General features: G+C 43.0%; 1 protein-coding gene across 3 annotated transcripts in view; it reads right to left on the minus strand.

Moving 5' to 3' along the window:
• LOC105704495 overlaps positions 1-23,329 on the minus strand; it is a 54,552-nt gene extending 31,223 nt beyond the window's left edge. Inside the window, exon 1 of one of the 3 annotated variants that reach the window (XM_012433767.1) lies at positions 23,137-23,329. The gene's annotated coding sequence lies outside the window, so the exon portion shown is untranslated. The other 2 variants (XM_012433768.1, XM_012433769.2) reach the window with 2 other exon arrangements.
• Positions 23,330-25,713: the final 2,384 nt, after the last annotated feature.

Consider the following 25,713-nt stretch of genomic DNA (forward strand, 5'->3'; position numbering starts at 1 on the left):
GAAAGTGTCAATTTCGAGTAATGGTTCAGAGAGCGAGTCGCCGATCAACCAGCTGTCGCTTCGCGTCTACGCGAATGCCACGTTGAATGCATTCCACCGTTATCTAGGCCTGTCACTGAAATGAGCTTCGGAGGTGTGTCGCACAATGCCGCTCTCGGTTGTCAGTGTCACGCAATTTTTACGCACAAAGCAACGAGCCACAAAGGAGCGCATCCATTGCTCATCGCGCGTATCTCTCCATTGGGTTCGCCTTCTAACTCCGTCATCTGCAATTGCGCGCGGAATGTCGGTAATGTCGCTGCACACCGGTCGCCTTAAGGTGAAGTGAAACCCCCCTTAAATCAGTCGATTGGAATACAACAATTTTTTTCAAGGGTATTGGACCGAACTGTCCGAAACTTTGACACATGACTCGTGATCATCTAAGAATTGTCCTGACACATTCAAAACTTGGATTTTTCAAAAAAAATTTTAACTCAGCCCAGACCAGAACCAAAATGGCGTCGAGCTCTCATATTTCGATCAATATACAATTATTGAAGGCTCTGATATAAGAAACGAAAGGGTTAGGATAATTTTACGACAATTTAGAACACTCTGGTAATCGATAAACTCGCATTTGAACGGAATAAAGTCAAAAAAAGTGTCTTATGCGCTTCTTTGCCAAAACGGTGGAAATACGAGGTCTCGGGGTGAACATTTAATTGACCTGGAAATCACAGATGGCGCAGGGGGTCCCTCTGCAGTAAATTAGGGCCCCAGAAAGCATGAATTCAGAGGATTTCTGGAGTTTTACTTCGATTTCTTTATAATTATTGTACGAAAACGACAGGTGGAGTATGCCATTTGGTACAATACCCAATATAATTCGCCACAGCTGTCATTATAAAACCAAACGTCGGCAACGTAGGTATTTACAAAAATTTTCTTTATCGACGTCGATCAAGTCCCTCAACGTGTTTCACTTCACCTTAACGCGCAAAACAAAGGCCGACTACTTCGGCTTCGTCTAGTATGATACCCTTCGAGAGAAATCGACGACTACGATATTCGATCGACCGAAGTGAGTTTACTCGGTGCCCTGCAGTATAAATGCAGCTCGCGTAGACGGTACACTCGTACGAGATGCAGTTGCACCAGCCATTCGGGTCCTACCGCGCGTGTACTTGACCCTGGTTCAAGGAAATCGACAATTACGATCTCTTCGATATCCGCGTGAACTCGAGTTTAATGGTCATTATTTGCTCCCGAGAGGATTCTCAGCCGACCGATCGGCTCCGGATAAGCCGAAAAGTATACTCCTGAAATTTGAAATATTCCGTGTGGCAGACTTTCGCCATCCTTAATTATCGTCTGCACCGAGCTACCTCCGACATAAAACTATAATTGCTAGTTAACGTTCCAAATCCTACATTATATATTGAGCGATATATTTCTCGCTGCCATGCCCTAAAAAATTTGGGGATCACAGCAATAATCTATCACAAAGAAAATTAATAAATACGGTATCACGCTGGGAAAAAAAATAGCGTTAAACGTTACCACCACTAGTAGTAAAATAGGCGCCCGTCCGTAAAGGGCTATTTTCGGGAACTTTACAAATTGCACAGTTATTCTTTCTTTTTGTGATCGTATATCACGTTCATTTAGGCCTACACTGCGCCTACACTGATAAAAATGCCCATGTAAATTTACATACTCGATCATTGGTTACTTTGATGCCACAATAAACTGCAGTAAAATTACATTGTCTCTGTAACATCCCATTCAGCATCTAAGTTAAGTTAAAGAAAACTATAACGTAATATTACATTTAACTCAAGTAAAAATACCCTAATGCGGTAAATATATAAATATAATGTTACGTGTATTTATACATTGTGTAATTTGTAATTCGTCGATTTTACGTTTTTCTGTGTTAAACTTCAGTTAGTGTGCAGAAATGTATGTAAATTTCCATCGATTTATTTTCAATGTTCGTAATCGTGAGGTTTGATGCTATTTTCTCACTATACCAAACTGCATGCACCATTCTGCACTATAACAAAACGCATGAAATAAGTGTAGGTATATAGATGTAATTTGTAATTCGTCGATTTTACGTTTCTCTGTGTGAAACTTCAGTTAAGAGGTGTGCAGAAATGTATGTAAATTTCCATCGATTTATTTTCAATGTTCGTAATCGTGACGTTTGACGCTATTTTCTCACTATACCAAACTGCATGCACCATTCTGCACTATAGCAAAACGCATGAAATAAGTGCAGGTATATAGATGTAATTTGTAATTCGTCGATTTTACGTTTTTCTGTGTGAAACTTCAGTTATGTAGTGTGCAGAAATGTATGTAAATTTCCATCGATTTGTTTCAGTATTCGTAATCGTGACGTTTGACGCTATTTTCTCACTATACCAAACTGCATGCACCATTCTGCACTATAACAAAACGCATGAAATAAGTGCAGGCACGAATGAAGTTGCGGACGGAACGTTTCATTGCTACATCTACATGCCCGTGATACAGTTCGTTAATTTTTTATTTTTTTCGGTTATAGTTTATCGATACGTTATCTGTACGAAGTGCATATCATGCGTCATGCAACGCGTCTTAGACCGTGTTAGAATACACTGGCCGGAGATCAGACCGGGTGAGGATCATACGAGGAGCTTTAAGTGCATTAAAAACCCGTTAAAACGACGTCAATGAGGGGGAAGGATAATACCGGAAGTAATTGCGGCGCCTCGCATCGTCTGCCTATCCGCGCTTCCGTCGTCATCAGACTTCGTTAGCGAGCTTTACGCGAGCCATTCTCACGGAGGCCAAGATTTTCTTGGCGTCACGCGACACAGTGCAGATTCTAAGTTGAGCAAACCCGAGTGAAACCGTACACCCGATTGGTCGGTGGAAATCGCCCGGGCGTTAATTTCAACCGGTGCCTGAGGAAATCGGCTTTAATTCGCGATTATACGTGCGGTCGCGCTCGCCGAGCACTCCTTAAGTAAGGTCAGGGGCATGCGCTTGATTTGCATGCCTCTTGACACTTTTCTCCAGGTGCATTAGAGAAGCAACTGGTTCCTCGTGCCAATTGCGCCAGCGAGCTTTCTCTATCTCGAAACTAGGTGTTAACGATATTAACGCGTAACCTAACGTGCTGCAGTCCTTTAAAGACGAAATGATACATTTACCACCTTTTTTCTTATTTTTTAAGCGAAGTTTCGCGATGTCCCAGTCGTACGCGCAAGGGACTAGTTTCGGAATGTGGAACGCTCTTTTTTTATAGTTAATTACTATTTTCATTCATCTTTGTACTTTATCATTGCCACAATTTGCGTAAATATTTTGGTTAGTGTTATTTTATCTCATTTTGTTGTCTGAGAAGTCAATTCGCGGCCGTGCTTCCGACTTAGCGAAGATGACATTAAAATCACCGAACGTCAGTAAAATCGGTATCGCATCTCAATTGTTTTTTTTTAGTTAATTACTGTTTGCATTTGTCTTTGCGTTTCGGTATTGACATGATTTGCGTAAACTTTATTTTTACGATTCATTATTGTTTATATTTATTTTTGTGTGTTGGTATCGAGACAATGTGTATAAACATTTTCGTTAGCGGTAGCGCGTTGTTCTCTCGGTTAAATGTTGAAATCCAAGGTGGAATACAAATAATACATATAAAAGACAAAAATATTGATTCCCAGAACAACCAGTGAGGTGAACAACCCGCGAGAGCATTTCGCGAAAGAACAATTCAGAATAATCACTGACATCTAATAATTCTCTTTAACTTGGACACCTCACTTCCATCGCGAATGGCGGCCACGCACCGATTTTTATTTATCCGTCTACTCAAAATCTACGAGGAAGAATTCCGATTTACATGCATTCTGCAATCGCGACGGGAGCAAGGTACCGGGAACTCGGGTTAAGTCCCACGACTTCGACCGTGAAGGCGCATCACGCTCGAACAACAACGTGCTCGCACAATGCCCGAACGACGACGTGTAAGATGACGTAGGGTCCTCTGTGCATAATCCAACAAAGAAGCGGGAAAGTGTGAAACGATACGGCAAAAAGTTGTAAGGAACCCAACGAGCTGGAAATTAAAGATCGTCGAAATACCGGGCATCCCCGGCGGCGCGATATTCGCGTTATGTAAGGCCCCTCCCGGGGGTCATCTCAAGGCCCTTTCCGTTCTTAAGGTGAAGTGAAACACGTCGAGGAACTTCATCGACGTCGATAAAGAAGATTTTTCTAAATGCCTACGTTGCCGACGTTCAATTTTATATCGACAGCTGGGTCGAATTATATTGGGTATTGTACCAAATGGCATACTCCACCTGTCGTTTTCGTACAATAATTATAAAGAAATCGAAGTAAAACTAGAGAAATCCTTACTCTGGATTCGTGTCTTCTGGGGCCCTAATTGACTGCAGAGGGACCCCCTGCGCCATCTGTGATTTCCAGATCAATTAAAATTTCACTCCGAGACCTCGTATTCCCATCGTTTTAGCATAGAAGCGCATACAACACTTTTTATGCCTTTATCCCGTTCAAACGCGAGTTTATCGATTACCAAAATGTTCTAAATTGTCGTCAAATTGTCCTGACCCTCCGATTCTCATATCAGAGCCTACGATAATTGTATATTGATCGAAATATGAGAGCTCGACGCCATTTTGGTTCTGGTCCGGGCTAAGTTAAAAAATTGTTTTAAAAAATCCAAATTTTGAAGATGTCAGGACAATTCTTAGATGATCAAGAGTGATGTGTCAAAGTCTCGGACAATTTGATTTAATACCCTTAAAAAAAAATGTTGTATTCGAATCGACTGATTTGAAGGGGGGGTTTCACTTCACCTTAAGGTCTTCATGGCCTTTAAGGTGATACGAAAGTGGCGTCACAGAGATCTCGTGTGTAAACTTCTTCTCCAAACAAGATCTATCGAATAGTTTCAAACTTTACAATATGAATATGGAGGGTATGAGGAAGGTCCCGAAACAAATGAAATTTCAATTTTTAAAAAATTTGTTCATAGATATTTTTAAAATTTGCTATAAAAAATGAAATTTTGTGTGTCAGGACCTTACCGTGTCCACATTCACGTTGTAAACTTTGAAACGATTCGGCATACCCAGTTCGGAGAAAAGTTTTATGAATGATTGATTCTTCGAATGCCACTTTCACATCCCCTTAAGATGATATGAAAGTGGTATCCGAGAGGTCAATCGTTAGTGAAAGTATTCCTGCCGAATTGGGAGCATCGATTTGTTTCACTTTTTACCGCATAAATAAGGAGGCCCTAAAGTAGATCCTGAAACTCGCAAAATTTCATTTTTTAAAAAACATTGTGAAAACGTCCATAAACAAATTTTCTTGAAACTGAAAGTTTATGGGGGTCAGGACCTTCCATATAGCCTCCATATTCACATTGTAAAGTTTGAAACGATTCGGTACATCCAGTTCGGAGAAACGTTTTCACGAACGAGACTTCTTTAATGTCGTTTCCCACCTTAAGGTGATATAAAAGTGGCATTTGAGGGGTTTTGTTGTGCGAAACTTTTCTCCGAGCTAGGTATAATAATTTCATTGAAATTTTATCACGTGAGCACGAAGGCTCTAACGAATGTCCTGACCGCCATGATTTTTCAATTTTCTTAAAATTTGTTTATAAACATTTTAAAAATGTTCTATAAAAAGTAAAATTTCATGGGGGTCTGTACCTTCTGTAGAGTCTCCATACTCACGTGGCAACGTTTGAAACGATTCGATACGTCTAGGTCGAGGAAAGTTTCACGATTGAACCTTCATACGCCACTTTCATATCACCTTTAAAAGGGGTTATACCACTTTGAAATTTAAAAAAAATTTTTACGCGTTTATATTTTAAACGCGTTTTTCTTAAAGGGTTAAACCACTTTGAAATTTTCAAAAAATCAGAATAATTTTTACGCGTTTATTTGACGCGTTTATACTTTAAACGCGTTTCTCTTAAAACTGCATTTTAAAAATCGGTGGGCACTCTAGCTCCGCCAATTTCGTGATATGTTTATCTAGCGAACTACGTATGGTTTTCTCAATGTATTGATATTCGCGCTTTTTATGCAACATTAATTAACGAAATGTAGAGCAAAATACGTATCTTTCCTTTCAAATCGATGCCATTTTGTGAAAAATGCATATTTTTGAAAACGGCTAAGTATTTCGCTAGGTTTTGGGCAACAGAAACTAATTCTTTTTCGTTCATTAATCTAGCTTAAACCTGGACTGAGTTATCGTGCCCACCGCACGATCATCGATTTTCGCAGCGCTCCGATAAATCGTCTTTCAAGCCGCCATTTTTGTAACTAAAAAAAACACAAAAACAATATTTTTTTGTTTAATAGCAGTATAATACCTTACTGTACTTTAATTTGGATAAAAACGTATTAATTCTTAAAAAAAAAAAATTCTTGAAAAACCGTAATTTTTGGATGGGTCAAAGTGGCGTAACCCCTTAAGGCCAGGCCGCGTGACGCGGAGGCTGACCCTGTCGCGCGCGCATGCGCGTACGCGACCGTCCCGGTGCGCCGTTTCGAGGGGCCCTAGGGCCCCCCGGGCCCACGAGGGACACTATCAAGGCCGACGAGGTCCTTTTATTTCGTGGGCATTTGATGAGCGACATGCCAGGCATTCCACGCTGGAATAGCCCGTGTAACTATGCTCCCCGGCTGTACGCGTGCTTCTCTCGCGCGCCGGGCCTCACGCACGTTCACGCGCTCGGCAGCGCACTCGTACGAGCACAAGAACGGGGCCTCAAGGCCGCCGCTCGGCCAACCCCCTCTCGAGGCGACCGGGGCCCGCGAGAGGCCGCTCAAACAATGCCCCGTGCGAGAGGGTTATCAGGGCCGTTGCCTTTATCAAATCGCGCCCGACCACGTGCGCGGGCCCGGCCTTCTTTGCCGGTTTTTTCCCTCGCGCCGCTACACGGAAAAAAAAGAATTCATTGAACCAAAGAAATATTTTCTTCGTTCGAAGGATAATTATTTGGCTCAAATAAATTCTCATAATTCCGATGAAACGTTGCATCCTATTTATTTCAGTTCATTTGAATCAAATAATTATTCATTTAATTAATAAAATATTTCTTTGGTTCGATGATAATTTTTCCTCGGTGCACGTGACTTGTACACCGTTCATACCACGCTACACGATTTATTATACCAAACTGTGAAAAATCTTCGGTAATTCGGCGCAATTTCAGGATACGAAGGTGGATTAAAAGAACTGTCATACGTGGTGATTTAAATTAGCATGCAATGACTGCGAACGTGAGAACGAGTTCCGAATTTCGGGATGTTTCATTTGAAATTTTTTAAACCGGTTTGTAAGATGTACGTATAAACGTGGTATACCGTGTCTGGATAAAACTTCTGGTACATGTTTTATAAATTCATTAGTTCTCCTTTTTAATAACGTGGGAATGTATTTTATAGAGACTGAAGACACGACACGTGTGTCTTGTAATTTCTGTCTTATCGAATCTTATCGAATGAAAGAAATCGATGGAAGGAAATCCAGATATGTCGAGAGTCGCGATTATCTGACGGTTATCTCTCAAAAATCAGAGTAAAAAGGTCTGCAATTTGATAATTTGCATATGTGACCAGCGGATATCTAGCTCGAGAGTTTTGCGAAAATTTCTCTGGAAACGTTCAATTTCTTTGATCCTTTCCGTTTATTCCGCAGAAGGATCCGTATTATCGGAGGGTAAACTCTAGAGTGGAGCATTCAGGCTTTTGGTAAAGAACCGGCAGGAATGCGCGTCCAATAACTTTCCGAGATGCTGCCGCGAATATATTTAACGGAGTGCATCGCACAATGCCGGCGAACCGGTCCACTTCGCGAAGTGGAACTCTCGCGCATGCGTGGGCGGAAGGACACGCGATTTTTACACGCGCGCGTTTTATGTCGCGAGTGTTGCGTGGTGGTAAGCAAGTACTTTTACGGGATTCGCCGTTCCTTTTTTAAACGGCGCGCGTCGCCGCCGATCAATTACTTATGGACCGTAAACCGCTCTAGTCGAACGAGCAAATCAAGTGGACGCCTCGATACTCCACAAGTAATGAGAGAACGTATGCAAATATGAAATTACAACTTATTAACGACCTTGTTATCGAACGAGTGCGAACAATGTTGCCAACGAGGAAAAACCGTGGAAAAACTTATATACCTTTCTTCGCTTACTTTTTAAATATCAACATATATGGTCATAAATGAGAATTATCTTATGGCGTACTATATTTTCGTAGCAGGTTTCTTCTTCGGCACAACGTGGTTCTCATATTAAACATGACTTATGTCGTTTCCCTTTCGGAAACAGGTTTGTGGTCTTATATACATGGTTGCGAGGCATATCGTCCACAACCGTGGTATAGTATCGTGTAATAGTCATTTTCAAGCCCGGCCTAGAAATTTGTCGTCCATTTCCCCGAGCACTATATGCACCTAAACATTTCAACCCTTCTTGCGGATAACTCGGTATACTGGTAGCAGTAATAAAACGTAACGCAGGATCTGGACCGAGAAGGCATTAAAACCCAGCCAAATGATTCGAGTCCAGATCAGCATCTCAGGGTGATATAAAAGTGACGTCCGAGGAATCTGGTTTATCAAACTTTTCCTCAAACTGGGTGTACCGAAATGTTTAAGATTTTACCACGTGAATACGGAGGACCTAAGAATGGTCCCGACATCCATGAAATTTCATTCTTTACACTCTTCATTATACACAATTTATATCTATTTTTTTTAATTGAAATTTCATGGGGACCTTCTTTAGGTCTTTCATGTTCACATGGGACAATTTCAAACAATTCAAACAGTATAGTACAACAAAACAGTATAGTGCACGTCCATGTGTTGGTGCACAAAACGTTGGGCGTCCCCATCATATTGCATTTATATTAAAATCATATTGTGACGTATAATTTGACTTGCATCGAATATATGCTTCCATACATAAACAAAACGTTTAGCTTCAAATGTAACTCGAGTATAAACTATTATATGTAAACACCCATCTTCGTCATACAATGCGGATTGTATGCTGCCAATATGCGTGAATCAATCGCATAGGTACACGACGTGATGATTACGATGACCACGCCTGAGGCGGTACGGACATGTTTGAATTGGCCTTTACCCAGCTAGACAGTCATCGTCATGTCATGTACGCGATTGATCCAAGCCCATTAGTACCATATAATTTTCATTGTATGGATATATACATAACTTCATAAATAATTTAAATTTTAGCTACATTTGCGGTTCACTTTACGAGATCTCATGAGATCATGTACGTAACGAGATGCACGAGAAAACACGAGCTACATAAATAACTGTGCAATTTGGGTCGCATAAGAAGTGCACGGCTACAAGGATCTCCGCGATTCCGTAAAACTGCGATATAAAGTCGATACGAAGCGACTCTATCAGGGCGATCTTTCCTAGCCGAAGATCCAGAAGAACCGAAACACCTCGGAACCGTTCCCGGCGCTCTAAGGACACTCCCAGCTAGACCCTGCGGTCTGTGGTTATCAGTCCAACGACTCGCAAAGTTCATTGTCCCCGGTTCAGGTGTGTTACGTCAGTGGGGTGCAAGTTCGCATACCCGGGATGCATTTTTCTCGGTCGCAGACCGTATCCGTCGGTGACGAGACCCTTAGGAAAAATCACGGAGGGCTCGGTCTGGCCTCGGCCGGACCCGCGGGAACCGGGTGTCCGGTTTCATTTATCCTGACCATAAACTCGCTTAGGTTCCAACGGGAGTAGAAGGGACCCAGAAGCTGCGACGAATCTCTCCCGGTGAGTCATCGGACTGGTGGCGCAAGATGGACTCGGTTCTTAGGAGAAATTGAGCCGTTCTCCTGACCCAGTCGGGACCCCGAGGGTGGAGGGAGCGAAAGATCACGAACGAAGAATCAAGAATCAAGGATCAAGAATCCAGAGCCAAGAGCCAAGAGTCAAGATCCCCGGGGCAGGGACGCTTCTGCAGGGGACTAAACCCTACCGGTTCCAGAGGTGTCAACGGCCACCTTTACGTGGATGCCGAAGATAGAGGGCGAAGGCGATCGATATGGTGATTGGTCGCGTGATTGGACGAGGCACGTCCGTCATTGCCTGGAGAAAGTCCCAGGTAATTCTGGGGATAAATCACGACACCCTTCATTGAAAATATCTGTCCCCCGTGATGAACGCGACGATAGATCCAAGAGACGTCCGATTTTCTAGGCTTAAGGAATTTCCCCATCCCGCTTGATAAACCTGCGCACTAATTCATCGGCGTCCCTGCTATTTATACTCTCTGGATATTAATATTTAGAGACCGTAATGCATTTAGGACGCCGCCGTGACGGACATCCTGAAAGTCCTTTTCCCACGGCCGCTTTAAATATTCCCTAAACGCGCCGTGTTGCGAGGCGTGTTCTCAAGAGCTACCGGTTTAAGAAATGACAGCGTTATATTTTGCATGAATCGCTACCGGTTTCGGAGATGTCCGGAGCTATCTTGTCACCGTTCGATTAGTTGGCGGTAACGATCGATCCGCGGCGATCGGCCGCAAGGATGACGGCGAGGGAGTTTGACTACTAAAAGCCGCAGGAAATTGAATACATAGACCTCGCCCAAGTAGTAAAAAGAGGTGTCCTGTCTATCGTATTTCACCATGCCACATCTTTTCCGGGAGACATTAACCTTCTCCGCAAACCCGCGGAGAAGTTACGCAAAAATATAAAATCAAGAATTTCATGACCACCTAATTGACTTTAAATCCACATATTTGGTACTTTTGCCGGCCTCGTTACCCAACACTTTTACCGATCGTCGAATCAAGTATTTGGTACCTTGGAACCGTTTATTGCCGCGGTTCTTACTTGTACCCGCGTTTTCGTTGCTCAAGAGCGTCTTGGAAAAGTGCAGCTCGCACTTGCGGAGAGACGTACGCATACGCGGTTTCTCGCGTTCTTGACGAGTGGCGGCTGAATGGGAAAGAAGAAAAAGAAAAGGAAATGCGGGGACTGGGATCGTAAGTGTCGACTCTCCTTTTACAAGGACTCTATGAGAACCCGCGGCTCCGCGAGACGGGTGCACTTACGGATGCACGTCGCGAGAAAACGGAACGAAGTCTCCCAGGAGTCGCCGACAATGCACCGAGCCGATGCGCAAGGAGAGGGAGCACCTCTTACGTTTACGTAACCCGATGATTCAATGGCGAAGCGAGTGTGCGAACTAGGGAAAATCTCTCACCGACCGATTCGTTCCGTACCGGTTTCGGCTCATTTGAGAGCGTGGACACTTCTGCGCGACATTTCGCAAATTGCAGCTTTCCATTCCATCGCGCAGTCGCTGCATCGGGCGCCAGTAAATGCATATGTACGCAGACTAAGAAAAAAATGGTATTAAACATTACCTCCACGAGACGTGAAATAGACGTCAGTTCCTAAAAGGGGTATGACACGCAACTGCAGTTTGTACATTTACGATTTGAAAAGTTATCCATTCTATTTGTAGGTGTACATCATATTCCTGTTAGCGACTGACGTCCATTGCGCAACGACTTATTTTCAGTACATATGAAAACATTAAAGGAACGCTTATATGCATTCGAGTACATGTGAATTGATTTGGAAAATTGTTCATTATCGACGTAGAAATTGACGGTGATCCAAAAAATTGGGCGACATCTAATCGGACCCTTTTTTATCGATATAAATTATCTCCCGAGGTTGATGGTATAGACATTTCCTTTTTGGCCTAAATTTTCGTGTAAGTACTGATTCCGGTTAAACGATAATGTAACATCCGGAGCCGCAAAGTAAAGTGAGACGTCCATATCACCAATATCGATCCAGGGTACATGATTTCATGAAAATTTAGACCAGAAAAGAAATACCTATACCATCAACCTCGGAAGATAATAGGGCTTATATGAATTGCTTCGGAAAATTCGTCGTTATCGATGTGACAATTGACAGCGATCAAAAAAATCTGTCGACCGCCTATCAAACCCTTTTTATCAATTGATGGTACAGATATGTCCTTTTTGGCGTAAATTTGAGTATAAGTACTGATTATGGTTAAGTGACAATGTATGTTCGGGGCCTCAAAATAAATTCACAGACCCGTATCGTCAATATCGATCTAGGTCGTATTTTACGGGGCCATGAAAGTTGCGGGCTATCAGCTGGTTCGTTTTTACCTGTCCAAACTGTCGGAGCCAAACACCTGCGTAAAGAGATAAAGAGGATATTGCCGAAGGTATTGCGGGAAAATGTGGCGATAGAGCTCGATCGCGGTTCGGAAAGACGATTGCGATAGGGTTTGTGATAAATAGACGGTGGAATGAACGCATTTATCAGGTCACGCTGAACATGGGATTACGCGGCATTTGTCCTGTTGTAATTGCATGGCTGCAGTAGCGGTTTTTGCGACTCCTTCGACGCGAGGGTAGGAAAAGAGAGCAAAGGCGCGATATAAATGTACTTCTTTCGTATCCTGGAAATGATTCATCAGGAAAGACCGTCACGTTATGTGGCAAGTATGAAACTATCAATCAAGCTATTCATGTCAAAGGCCGAATAGCGAATGCACTTCTTCGACCCCTGCCTCTGACTTATGGGCCTTGTCGAGCGGGCTCGTGTGCGCGAAATGTACCGCTTCTATGGTTCATGGTCTAATTAGAAACGAAACACGAGACAAGGCGAATCCTTCGAGGACAAGGACGGAATGCGAAACTCTGGTTCGAAAAGGTTCTGGACGACGGGATCCCGATTCTCCCATACATACGGATTCTCTCTGCATACGAATAGATTCGCCTGAAAAGTTTTGCATTGTTGCGAAACCGCGTGGTCAACATTTGAAAGTCGTATACAAAACTATCGATTTCGCATGCGAAAGTTGTCGTATGAACTCGAGAATCGGGCCCCGGAAATCATGTTTGAAGTTTATTCCCTTGTTTTTACGTCACGTGCTTCGGATAAACTTGCAACGAAATACGAGCAATGAATGACAAACTCGATTTTAACCCTTTCGTTACCTTGGACGAGATGTCTCGCGACCCAATACTGGCCGATTAACGCTTTTGACGAGATATCTCGCGACCCGATACTGACCGATCAACGCTTTTGACGAGATATCTCGCGACCCGGTAGTTGCCGATCAACGCTTTTGACGAGATATCTCGCGATCCGGTAGTAGCTGTATTTATTTCTTCCTTTTAGCTATACGAATAGAATTAGTTATAAAATATATTCATCTAGAATGTCAAAATATTGGTGCTAGAAAGCTAGATTATCGTCAAAAGCGTTAATCGGCTACTACCGGATCGCGAGATATCTCGTCAAAAGCGTTAATCGGCCAGTATCGGGTCGCGAGATATCTCGTCAAAAGCGTTAATCGGCCAGTATTGGGTCGCGAGATATCTCGTCCAAGGTAACGAAAGGGTTAAATGCCTGTCATTAAGGATTTATTTATTTTTTAAAAAGACATAACCGTCACCAGTCGAATTTTTCTAACTCGATGGGGTCACGTAAAAGCTCACCGATGATCCTGATTCTGCCCGCATGATTACTCGCGCATGCAAATGTAATTGTCCCCCGACTTTCGCGTAATTTTGCGTAATCGGGCTTATCACACCTTGGCGTTGCAGGTACGAAATTCATGAATAAATATGTGACCGTGGTGAACGTAGACGGCCTTTCAGATTATCGACTCGAGGCTGGTGCCGTGTAAGAGCTCTTTCGCGTCGTTATCTCGATATTATATGCGTATACGATATATTTTTGCATTTTCCATCTCGTGCTGTCTGATATTTATATATATATATTTTTTTCCATATCAATTGACATTCTCGCGTGGATGTAATTGCGCTGAACAAACGAGGAGCATACTACTTATGAATGCCCTTATTAATTTACTTTCCACGAGTCAGAGCTCGGTGAAACGTCTCCGACTTGATATCAGCTGATCGGCACGTGAGACGTTATAAAAATCGGAGAACGAAAGCGATCCAGTGGAGCTGAAACGGATCACGGAACGAGATCGTGATTCTCGATACATACGAGCTCAAGATCATCCAGAGTCAATTTAAAAAGTAGTCTCACGACGATTCACAGTATTTAGACGTCCTAATTGAGCCGCTCAGTGCACACATTGATTAACTCCATAAAACAAAAAGTTGAGAAATGCGATGAAGTAATGTAGATTCTTTTTTAAAATTCCTATTGTAATATAACTTCAAATATATATTGTAGAATACAAAAATACAGTTATAGTTTTCATCTAACGGTATATAAAATTAATAAGAAAGAATAGCCAAAAAATAATCGTCTGCATTTTATATCGACAAATGTTTTTGCAGGTATTAAATTTCCTCCCCTATTCCTGTATGCCAAACCTTTTGTTCCGTTATGCTTTTGTAAATTTCGTGCCCATTTATCAGGATTACGATTTCTTTTCCTCCCAATCGATGTGTTTGTTGGGGAATTTGTACCGTTGCAATCAGATGAATCCGAGAAACACGATAAACGTCTTCTTGCACCAGACTTTCTGCTGATAAATCGTATTGAAGAATCATCACTGCTTTTCACATCCACATCGTTATTAGTTTCACTCATCTTGATTATAACGGTATAATATTTAGTTCTTTAAAAACAATCAGGGAGTAATGTTGAAAAGACCAAAAAATATGTATTCCGTGTAATATTGGTGAATTATACAGTAACATTCAGCGTGAGAGATCACCGTTATACTAACTACTGTCTGCATTGCGCTTCTGTCTATCTGTTTGCTGATGCGATTTTATTACTCATATTGTTGAAAGGGGGAAAGCATCTTCGGCTGATTAAAAAAAAAAGCGTCGATGTACGGCCGCAACAGATAATCCAATAATACTATACTGCCAGGCATTCGTCTACGATTTACATTAGAGTATGGAGTTAATCAAAATGGCTTCTGAAATAAATTACTTATTATTCAATGCCCAAAAAAATGTTGCCGTTTAATGGTGTTAATCTCTATTAATCAGGAAAGATATTATAAATATAAAAAGTTATGACTATACCAAGTGCTTTGACACCTAAATTTAAGATTTTTCAAAAAGTGGAGTTAGTCGATGTGTGCACTGAGCGGCTCAATTGACATATTTTTCTTTCCTAGCGGTGAACTCGCTAGTTTTAGGTCACGCTTAAATGGACCTCGTTGAACGATCCACTCTACTATTGTAGCCCGTTGGAAAAATCATACGTCGCAATGATCTCACTTTCACATGCCGGCAGTAATTATTATTCCAGACAAGGTTGATGTCGGTAGTGGTCCGCGTCACTTAAAAGGGAACTTTCACTAAGCCGCGACGGTTAAATGGTGTCATTTTCATGATGTGCAAACACCATGACCGTCCGTGCTCATACTGACAATTTGCTATTCATAAATAGCCGCTTCTACGGCCGAGTGCGTAATTGAGTCTTAGTTAAGCCCGAGTTAAGCAATCGACCCGGTGACTTTTTACCATTAGGTTTTCAAATTCCATAGACAGCCTTTCGGTGAGCCTCCGATGAACTCACGTGGATGGATCCGCAGAAATCGGAATTTGACCGTGGGGTTTTTCGATCGAGCGCGTGTGCACCCGAGGTATGCACTTTCACTCCGAATTCCTTACCGATCGATGTCGCGATTCATTTAATTCCGATCGAACGGCCCGCGGGATTGCAGGGAGAATCGATCGTCGCCGCTTAAAACGAGCAAATGACCTAATTTTAATTTATAAAAATATCATCGGTGCACTTTTCAATACTCTACCAATGTCTACATACAATTCCATCGAGCACCCTTCGATTTCCCAATTCTCGCATTCCTGTATCCTAAATTTAACATACTTTATAATTAATAAACAATTACCGTAGACCACCACGTCATCCGCAAATCCGGCATCTGCCATTGATTTCATTATTTCTTCTTCCTTCATTGTCAAATTACCCTGAACAAAGGCAGTTGTACCCTTACCAATGGACGCAATTATTACATTTTTGCTCCCACCCAGTAATAACTGTACTAGCAGCATCTAGAAAGGTACTCTTGCTGCTCCTCGATCAAACGAGCGACATACGGTTTTTTATCGCTGAATAGAGTTTGAGTTGCCCCGGTGGAGTAATGGTTTTTGTTCTCCACCCAGCAAAGACGTTTCCAAAAAAAAAGTTTTGCAGGCCCATCCTCCAGTTATTCTCACAACCAAAAATGAATTTTCACGACCGAATTATTTCTCTGCTTATCCTAATAATATGCGTATCCTAGTGATAATCGGAGAGCGATAAACTGTCTTTCGAAAGGTCCCTGTGACATCGGAGCTACCGGAATCCAAAGTGACAGATCCCTCGGCGAAGCTCTCGCAGCCCGTGGCCGATCTCCGAGGTCGGCCCGTTTGGAGCAGCCTTGAAGAAGGTCGTCTAGGGCCGGCTCGAATCGGAGAGTGCCATATCACAGCCGGCAGCGAAGCGGCTATCGACCGTAGGCCGCTCCACGAGGAAGGGAGGAAGGGAGTCCCGGGGAGAAAAGGAGGAGGAGGCGAGCCTGGACAAACCTGAATCATCGTAGGAATGTAACACCGCGTTTGCTGGTTCTGGATCTCACAATGGCCGGTATAGACGAGGGTCGAGTCGCTCCGAGGAAGAGAGAGAGTCCCTCCGACCAGGGGACGATCGATCGCACTTGCCGGTAGCCATTGCGGCGAGCTTCGAATAATTTCACCTGGACGAATCAATTTATGGCGTCGTCGGCCGCTCGTACTTTACCGCAAAGAGTCGCCATCGTAAAGCTCCACCTCGCGGCGCTTATCTTCAACGCTGATAGGAGATGGGATGTTTGCGAAGATCCTTGCCGAGCTTTATTCAAGTTTCCTCGCGATTATCAACCCTGGGAGATGAGGGGCGTCTTCGCTTGGACATCGGTGAGAACGATTTCGTTCTTTGAGATCCGATTGTCTTTGATTTCATATGATTAAAAACAATTCGGTAACGAGGGATGTTAGGCTTTAACATGTTGACAGTATTTCGATGATTTCCAACGATTTCGTTCTTTGAAATCCGATTGTCTTTGATTTCATGTGATTAAAAACAATTCGGTAACGAGGGACGTTAGGCTTTAACATGTTGACAGCATTTCGATGATTTCCAACGATTTCGTTCTTTGAAATCCGATTGTCTTTGATTTCATGTGATTAAAAACAATTCGGTAACGAGGGACGTTAGGCTTTAACATGTTGACAGTATTTCGATGATTTCCAACGATTTCCACGTGATTTCGAGCATTCAAATCCACGATTTCCTGAGTGAATATCTTCTCGCTGGGAGATAGCGATCGGAGTTCTCGAAGGCTGCTGCCAAGTCTGACCGAGATGAGACTTTGTCACGAGTCCTTGTGAGGTCATACTTTGCGACAAGTTTGACAAGTGACACCTGGGAGTCATTTTGCGAAGACCGTCAAGGTCTGACGTTACGTTAACTTTTTATTATCGAATTTTCCTTCGGGTATAATAGTTTCGCCCTTGGTAGATACGTGATAGTACCTCGAAGAAATGGAAAGACTCCAATGAGTGAAAAATTGTTTTTTTTTTCTTTTTTTTTCTTTACGATGTAGGGGAGATCAGGTACAATTGTAACGTTGGTTACAAGTATGTCGGATATATGTGTAAAAAGCTGGCAATACTATTTACAAGTGTGCATGTGTACATGGTTACAGTACCGTGGCTGCGAACGGTTGGCGCATGAAACGTGTACCCATAAATTAGGGAATTTATATTTTTACTGCATAAATTACGAAGACTCGTAATAGATAAGTTATGGTTAGCGTTTCCTTTCCTATAAATTTCTTCGTATTGGTTTGCTTGCGAGCTATTATTGGAATAAAAATTCATGTAATATTTTGTATTAAAGAAATTTTCATTCTTTTGATCTATATTACAAACGTCTCCCTTTATCCGTTATAATTCTAACTTTATTAATTTTATCAATATACCTGTAAGAAAGATGATCGTAGGTAACATCTTGTTGCTAAAGTTACAATCACAGCACAATATTATCTTTCTTCAAATATTTTTGAGCAGGGTAAAAAAAGAAATCTATTGAAAAAGTTACAATTGTACCCGATCCTCCCTGTACATAGGGTCGTTTGAAAAGGAATTGTGAGATTATTTATAGTTAGTTTTTTAAACGTTTCGCGGTAAAAATTATGAGCGGCCAGTGATGTTATACCAAGCAATCGTGTAGGTATTTCTGGGCAGATGTTTAATCGATGTAAAATTATTCGTGGAACAAAAATATGCCCATTCTTAATCGTGCTCGAGTGCGCCGAGTCGTGCTCCAGGGAACTTCGTGCAGAAAAGAGGCTCGTGGGAAACGGAATTAAGTTACGTAAAAAAAAAAAAAAAAAAGACCCGAGGATGAAAGTATCGACGGAGGCAAGAGAAAGTGGATAAAATCAACCGATGTTTATACGCTCTCGAATTCACGATTCGAAGATTCAAATTTCCACGAGTAATTTAAGCCCATCAATTTTTCGTTCGTACGCGCGTTCCTTCTCAGGTTTCCGAAGATTCGAATAATCGCTCCTAATCATTAATTTTACCGACCGTTTAATTTGAAAATGACCGATGATAAATCGCCTTCGGCCTCTTAATGATCGTTAGTTTTAACGATTTGGATACGGATTAGGACTAGAAGGAATGTCGATGAAACAGGTTTTTAATTACCGGCCCAAAGAGTAAAGCAAGCTCCGATGACAAGGTATTTTGGTAATGGTATTTGAACGCTCGTTACCAAATTCTCCGCCAGGAAGATAAGTTTCAAAGTACCCCCGCAGCTTATGACATATCGTAATAAATAACCCCGGAACCCTCCCGCCGTGATAATCTCGTCGACAATTCCCTAGTCAATTAGCTCCTAATTACCTCCCTGTTCCACGAAAAAAAAAAAACCCAGAAAAAATCCGACTTTACATCAGCCTCTAATCATCACCTATATCTCCAGATCTTAGCCCACGATCGAGAGCTTCTCAAAGTGAAGTCTCAATTACAGCTGCACATTTCTCCCTCTTTCTTTATCTCCAAACGCACATTTTTTTTTCCCTACAATATTCCTCGCGGTGCGCTTACGTCACACGGGACGAACGTCGCGCATTGGCCTCGAATTTTCCTGCCACCGCTTCTCGCGGCGGGGCCCATAAAATCCCATGGCGTGTACAATTTTGCATCAACATCCAGCCCGCTCTCATTTTATTACTTTCTCCCCAGCTTTCCCCTTTACAACATTTCCGCGAAACAGGTGCGAGGTGTTCCCCTCGGCCGCGAGTCGGCGCAGGTCCCGAGCCGTACCGAGCGGTCGTAACACCGAGTCCCACCTTTTCGGAGCGGGAGCGGCGATAGCGATAAAATCCCATCCGGGAACCCTGGAAGGGAATTCCTCGGAAGTCCGTATCTCCAGGCGAGAGCGGAGTCTACCGGAGGGTGGTTGGAGCGATCTCCCCGAGATGGATCGGGCGTAATTTCACCCGGTAGCCGGGCACTACCTCGCGTTTCGCTTAGATTTCCCCAACTTAGTCACGCGGAGATGAGATCACGGGATAAATAATTCATCGGCGAGATCCGCGCCGGTGCGGAAACCTTCGCCGAATATGTACGCCCGAGGCGTGCATCGCGCTCTCCCCGTTTATACGCACTTTTTCTTATACCCCGTCTCGTTACGCCGCTCTCTTGTCCCCGGCGTTTACCGCCGGCCGAAACGGAACGCGCCCAACTCGGGGCCTTATCAAACGAGCGTTTTACGAGACGTCGTTAAAATCGGTGGGACCCTGCCGGTCGCGAGCCGATGTCCGGTAACGACCTCAGGGAGCGATCGCGGATTCGACTTCTTTTTCGCGATCCTCGTTGCGACCGTCAAATCGCTGATGCAAAGGCGACAAGGTACGCCACCGCGTGGCCTTTTTGACAGATCAAGGTACGCTCCCAAAATCATGTAGCTATGTTTGCTGACCAACCAATGAAGATACAGAGCCCGGTACAAAGTAAGTTTCAAAGAGACGAAATAAAACTATGGAAAAATAGTCATATTTTTCATATTTCCAAGTGAGTTGCAACATCGTTTTACCGAGCGATAAGAAATTCTTCGATTTCGGATACACAATTAATTCGTTCCGATACTTGTAAACCCCAGCCATATTGCAGTACGGTGGCGATTCGGAAGGTGTAGATCGGGCCAAGAATAAGTCTTCCGTGGGAGTATATCTTGTTTTCTTTGAATCATACCGAGACGGCCGTGATAAGGGATTCGTTTCAACGAGAGAGGTTGTCATTTATTGCTGGATACTCGTGGTCTCCTTTTGTAACTGGACACCGGGTTTAATCGATCACGAAGTGTTATAATTTGTGCGTATATTTCTTTTTGCAGGGAAAACTGACCCTCTCATTTTATCGTACTCAGCATCGATAAGCAGCCGTTCCCTAAATGTATATGATATGCAACTATAGTTTGTACAGTTACGATTGGTTAAGTTATTCCTTCTTTTTGTAATTGTATATCGTATCCCTTTAGGGACTGGTGCCTATTTCCCGGCTACTTTTTCTCCGAGTAGCAAGAGCTTTTCTTAGGATGTAGGAAATAGACGCGAAGGTTGTGTTCCCTTCACAAAATAAGATACCATATTTTGTCTCACAGACTCGTCCCAGCTGTTAAAACGAGTTCAACGACCTATGGCACAAGGCCGTTCAAGGTCTTCTTCAAAGTCGAATCGCTTAACACTGAAGTTCTAAATTGATAAGTACAATCATCCAGTTTACGATATTTATATTTTTACTGCTTCAAATCTGATTTTTCTTTTAAATTGAAGATTAGTTCAGTAATCAGTGACTTGGGAGTGGCTCAGAAAATGGTACATTCTGACTAAATCGATTCGATTTATCGTCTCGACTTTCATCGCGCGATAGGCAAAAAAAGAGTGGGAAAAGGAAGAGAGTTCGGTGGAAAATTGGAAATATTGGAAATTGATCCGTAAAATAAAACTTTCACGTCACATTAGACAGGGTAAATTCAGATCCAATCGTGCGTTTCGGAGCGGAGAAAGCATGAATCGTCGCATTTGATCGGCAGATTATTCGAATCAAAGACACTTTTCCTTCGAGGTGCCGTATCTCTAACCATGTACCACTACGTATTAGTTCCCTTCCACAATGGGGGGTCTAATTAGTCGTCCCTAGGCGCCATTGAGGGAGTGTAATTATGATTGCGCCTCCTGTTCCCAGAGTTTCCCTTTTGTGAATCCACGATGACGTGGAGCAGAATTTGTCCGTCTCACAGACGTTTAACAGGTACACGAGAGTACAATGCAACGAATGGTCGGGTTTTTCTTTAGATCCATTTTAACCTTTGACGAATGTCCTGCGTGTAATTTTAGCGTACTTTTTCGTCATAGCCCCTAAATTAATTTTTAATCTTGCGCAGTGAATTGAAGCGATCAGATTCCCTGGTAAATATTGGACACACAATTAGAAAATTGGAATGGAGAACCGAGTATAAAATTCCCAGTAAATTAAAAAACACCGTCAAACAGGAATAGCCTATTATTCTCTTTTTCATTTACAAAGTTGTACCTTTTAATAGCACAAGGAGACGCGAATCGTTTAAGGCTCGGGTACATATCGAAAGTGCAAGGTAGAGAAAATTATGCACATAATGATAAGTGAAGTTATACCCATTCGTTAGCGTTATTTGCCGCCCTGTTAATTCCTCCTCTCGATGATTAGAAATGAATTCTAGAGTAATTTCTCCATTTGCTTCGGTTGTACGTTTCCACGATAAGATAATAAGTCAGCAAGCACTGCGCCAGTAGACGGAAAAATTACAGATAACAATCTTGTCTGAATAAATTTAGTCTCGTTTGTTCGATCGGTCATGACGATTTCACGCGAAGGTAATCGCATCTGTAATTTGTTAAAGATCGAGCAATGTCTTATTTTGTCCTTATGACTAATATTACAATGTCCGCTGCTAAAAGTAGCACTCGATCACGATTAAAAGATCACGTGACCACGAGTAATTATAAAATCTTTCGGAGCCTTTAAAAATCCTCGCAATTTCGTAAAATCTCTGGAATCCGTCCAAATCTTATGTAATCTTAAAATCTAGGGGGAACGCTGAAATTAATGGCTGTCAGCTCCTCCAACACGCGTCAAGAAAACAAGTTCCGAGGAAGAAAGAAACACAGGTTCAAACAGTGACATCATACTTCTTCGGCAATACATCTCCAGCAATTTAATTAAACCAGCTGTATACAAGCATTTAGAGAGGAACCCCATAAACGCTGCAAGAGCGACCATTTCGAACGCTAAAATAAATATTACAAATGATTTTATCCCCTTCGAATACATTAACATATTCTCTCCCCGTTACTCCCATACGACACGTCTTGCCCATTTCTTTATTACATCCGCTTAGCAGCTCATCCTTTCCATCCTCAATTTCAGTCTTATACGGAGGCTACCATATCCTAATATTATGACCGAGCGTCAACGAAAAATCTCATCTTACGACCTTTACGAAAGGACCTCCGGGAGAAACCCGGAAATCCAAGTTATCCCGTTCCATCCTTTTACAGTGCATATATAAATCACCGTTCATCACCGAAAGGAACATCGAAGGTCACGTAAACAAGGAGCCAAAAGAATTCACGCGATTTAAACGAAATTTGAGCAATCACTCGTTTTATTTCATTTCCCGGGAAATTCTTAGGTTCAACTAAATCTAATAGTTACCTCTGATATGCCGTATTCCGGACAGATCGCAAGAGCTAACCCCTCCACCATTTTTGCAAAGATATACCCTACTCACGTGGCTCGAACATCGGCCTCGAGAGTCGCAACGGGCTAGCGCGAGAACCTCCTCGTCCGTCTACGGCCGATCTAAGGTCGCGGCGGAATACCGACCTCGGTCAACGTTGCCGGTGTTGTCCCTTGACGCGAAAAATCCGATTCGATGACGCGGCCGAAACGCGGCGGAGCGGACGGCCGCGGACGCATCGTCGGGCCATCGTCGACGCGCGCTTAGCACTACGCGTACTCACCTGACGGACGTCCTTCGTCTGGCCTAGGAGGAGCGCCGCATCTCCGCGGGCTCTCAGGCGATGCGCGCGCAGCGACCTCGCGGCGCTCGGCGGGCGGCGATCGGCGATTGGTCGGCGATCGGAGAGATCGAGGGGTCGCCACAGTCGCGCGGACGGGCTCGGCGCGAGGACGTCGCGTGCTGCGGGCGCGAGCGGGCCTCGACGACTGAATGTCTCCTTCGGGGTTTGCGGCGTGGCGCGGCCGCCGCGAGCCCTCTCTCGCTCCCACTACGCCGCGGTACACGCGCCGCTAAATATCTCGGGGTACTAACTCACCGCGCGACCGAACGCCTGCCGATACCCGATAGCCGATATATCACTCCCTTTCTCCCGAGCCGTTGCAGCTTCCTTCGCTTTTCCCCGCTTTTTTTACATTTTCTTTCATTTTCTTTCTGCCCTCGACGTTTACTGTGCTCGACGTGCGATCCTAGGGAGGAAGACTTTTTTCGCGAAGGAAAGAAGGAACACCGTGACGGCCGAAAAATAACTCTTTCTTTGAGAATTCTTTATGCCTCCCGTAAACCAGGCAGATGAATAATTGTTTTCGGCGTGGAATTAGTCACTTTTTGAATTGTTGAAAATTCATTTTTTTTCCTTCGATTACATACGTTGGTATCTTGGTATAAAATTTGTTCCTGCAAGCTCCGCAAGGCCCACCGGTCATCGGAAATGAAAGAGCCCAAATGTTTCTTCAAGTATACGAATGAGATATCAGAGCGTACGCATATTTTTATGATTGAAATCTCGCCCAAAAGTACCAAGAAGAAGATATCATTTGGCGGCAATTGTTGAACTTTCCTGAAAATCGAGCGTCAGTTTGTGAATAATAAAAATATTAGAGTTTCCGTAACTGAAGTTGCATTTGTATATTTTAAAAAAAGCTTGGGCTTTCTTATTTCACATGACTTTTGAGGACTTCGGATGCTGGAGCTTCGGCAGCTCGCAAAGCCTAATGTACACATTTTATATCAAAATGAAAAAATCCTTTTCAACCATTCAAAACACGACCTAATTCCATGCAGACACAGTTATCTATTTGTTTTACAGGTGTCACCAAAAATGGTAAAGAAGGAGCTACTTTTTCGTCCATCCCAGGGTTTATCCCCTTAAACTGATTCCGAATGAGGGGTGCATGCCATTACCGATCGGACAACATCGGTAGGCCAATTAAACCTGAAATGAAGAAACGTAAACGAAATTGATTCTTTGCAAACATTCCTTATTGACGATAGATACCGTTTATGATGGAGAAATTGTAATTGGGTAATTGGAATTTAGTAATGACTGGAAGGTGAGGATTTAACGATCACGGAACGCTAAGTTTTTCAATTTTATCACCGGATCTGGAGCTGACAAGTTTGAAAACCGTCGCACATGTATCCGTTTTCAGGTCTGCGGCTTTCAAATTCGGTCTACTTTCAAACGAGGAGCTCCACCGTGTTCCATGGTGCAAATAATTCCAGTCACTGATCCCTTGGCTGTGCGACCTAAAGTCAGCGACCGCTGCATGCATCGCGCTCGAACGAGCTTTCGGCACACCATTAAAGCCTCTCTAGTATAGAATCGTCGACGGGGAGCCGAGAACTCCCGATCGCTCTGACATTTCGAGACTGCCACACAATTATTTCCCTTTGACTGAATAGGATGATAGATAGATCATACGGCGCGATCGTGCGTACGGAAGCGAGAAGATACGGCGAGATACAACGTCCGATATGCGCAGATGAGATGAAAAAAATTAAATCGAGCGGTTTCTCGTCCTCCCTTTCTTTTTATTTTGGACGTCTTGCGAGGTTGAGATGTCTTTGACGTCGAAAAAATTCGGACAGATTCGTAGCAGCTTCGTCTGTGTGCCTGTGTACTGATCGTGATTCCGTGTAATTATATCGGCGTTTGGACTAATGAAGTCGTAGAATTCCATGACGCGTAGTGAATAAATCGACGATGTTTCTCATTCACTTCGCAAGAAATTGTTGGAGTATCCTACGTGTACAAATAAATCATTTGCTGGGGTTATAGTCACTCTTTTAGGGTATTATTTTTCAGAATGTGCACTGCCTACTTGGTGTTTGCAATAGGTTTCGTATATTGCGAGCACGTGCCGTTCTTCATCTTCTAGCTACGGATGTAGCTCGATATTCATCTAATCTAGTTTATCCATACAGTAATACTACCGCAACCGTTATTGAAAATAGTTCCTACACGATTACCCTACTTACGGTAGGCTATGCGAAGGAGCGTTGCTGCTTTTAGAAGAGTTGCAATATCAATCCGAGTGCATGAATCATTGCTTTCTTAGGCATGTCCCGTGAATAAATCAAAAAGGGCGCAACCCACGTCCCTACGTGACACTTGCGTCTCTTTTACTCCACACCCACGGTATGTCGTTTTATCGAAATATAATGGAACTTGCATCCTGCTTAGAGATGACGATCTACATGTATGATTCTTCGTGCCACGTGTGTATAGTAACACATAAACTGTTTCTAATAAACAGGACTTCAAGTAGCAATAAGTAGGAAAAGGATACATTTTTTT

This window comes from Orussus abietinus, unplaced genomic scaffold (assembly GCF_000612105.2).
Source record: "Orussus abietinus isolate OABI.00-Male unplaced genomic scaffold, Oabi_2.0 scaffold52, whole genome shotgun sequence".
In the NCBI taxonomy this organism is placed as follows: Eukaryota; Metazoa; Arthropoda; class Insecta; order Hymenoptera; family Orussidae; genus Orussus; species Orussus abietinus.